The 1,346-nt window shown below is 37.4% G+C and overlaps 1 long non-coding RNA gene across 1 annotated transcript; it reads left to right on the top strand.

Moving 5' to 3' along the window:
- Positions 1-17: 17 nt before the first annotated feature.
- LOC108167266 (uncharacterized) lies at positions 18-1,218 on the top strand. The gene is made up of 2 exons (XR_001777620.1): positions 18-247; positions 346-1,218. It is a non-coding gene; the product is annotated as an uncharacterized LOC108167266 (long non-coding RNA).
- The last annotated feature ends 128 nt before the right edge of the window (positions 1,219-1,346 follow it).

The raw sequence follows: 1,346 nt of genomic DNA, 5'->3' as shown, positions 1-1,346 counted from the left end.
TCTCGACAACCAGACAGAGATTAAGCATTATTGCTGGTTTAGAAGCGTTAAAACACAAAGCCTCCCCTCTCTATAAAGAGTAGGCAACACAAATAAGTGTGTCATGTTAAATTTGAAACTAATGTTAAAAATTACAAGTAAATCGCTGACATTTTTGAGATTTCAACATGTTCTTGCCCCCTCACAGATTAGCTGTTAGCTTCCAGGACCAAATAATGGGCATTTATTCTAAACCAATCTCCTTCAGGTATTGGAGGTGTTAAYTAATTATAACATTTTATCAGAACCTCACATGATTGCTTTAAAGTAAGACCTTTGTCAATGATCAGCTGTTGTTGCTTTCAGAACCTTCAGCCCTGCTGGGAGTGCTGGTGTTGGGTCCCTTCATGTATGCCAGGGGTCTTCAGCTGCAGCACTGGATGGACATGATCAACAAAGCACAGGAGCCGGTCAGAATGTGGCACAGACTGGGCCGGGCAATATAAATCCCAACATAGCATTCAGAGGCTAAAGRGGAGTAAAAAATAAAAAAAACCTTCAAATATTTGTTTATYTTAGGCTTAGGTCCAGTCTCCAAGAGCTACTATTAGTGACGGTGTGCTTAAAGCTGAAGCTCCAGGGCATATGTCGTGAAAAGCAACATGGTGGTTTGTAARTCAAAGCTTGATTTGGTCGGCCACTCAGTGAGGTTTCAGAAGAATCATGGTATTGTTAGTTTGGTTCAACACGTYAACAGGAAGTGAATCATTGCTCAGACTACGTAGTCTGGAGCTTTGGTGTAAATTAAATTAAATTAAAGCTGCTCTTCATACTTTTCGCCACCAGATGCCACTGAAGAGGTGAAAAGCTTTGAGTAATTGATCTTTATTCAATAGAATCTTCAGAAAGCATAATTTGTTAGCAAGCCATTCAAAGGGTTTGCATATAAATGTATCAGGATAGCAGTTGTCAACAACTGGGCGGAAAAAAAATTAAGGATTTGCCAGTTTCTTGTTTTATTTTTTTATGATAAATTACCAGACCCTGTAGTTTAACTGCTCTAGTTTGTCCCTCCATTTGACCTTCTGTCCCAGCCACACCAATAATATCATCAAAAGTTGACATTAATTAGAGTTGGAAATGAAAATAAAGATTGATTGTCTTGAGGCCTTTGTATTTATACTTCTTGCATTTATGTATTTAATTTCCCTTTGGAAATAAAGTATTTTTTAAATGTGACTCCCACTATTTGTATTTCATTTATTTTATCTTGATTAATTTATGCTTCTGTTTGTAAACACTCGTTCTTCATTTTTCTGTAAAGCACTTAGAATAATCTTGTACACTAATCCTTGCCCAGTGGCGGA

Source organism: Poecilia reticulata, linkage group LG19 (genome assembly GCF_000633615.1).
Source record: "Poecilia reticulata strain Guanapo linkage group LG19, Guppy_female_1.0+MT, whole genome shotgun sequence".
In the NCBI taxonomy this organism is placed as follows: Eukaryota; Metazoa; Chordata; class Actinopteri; order Cyprinodontiformes; family Poeciliidae; genus Poecilia; species Poecilia reticulata.
Note: the sequence above shows the minus strand (reverse complement) of the source record. Positions and strands in the feature narration are given on the sequence as shown.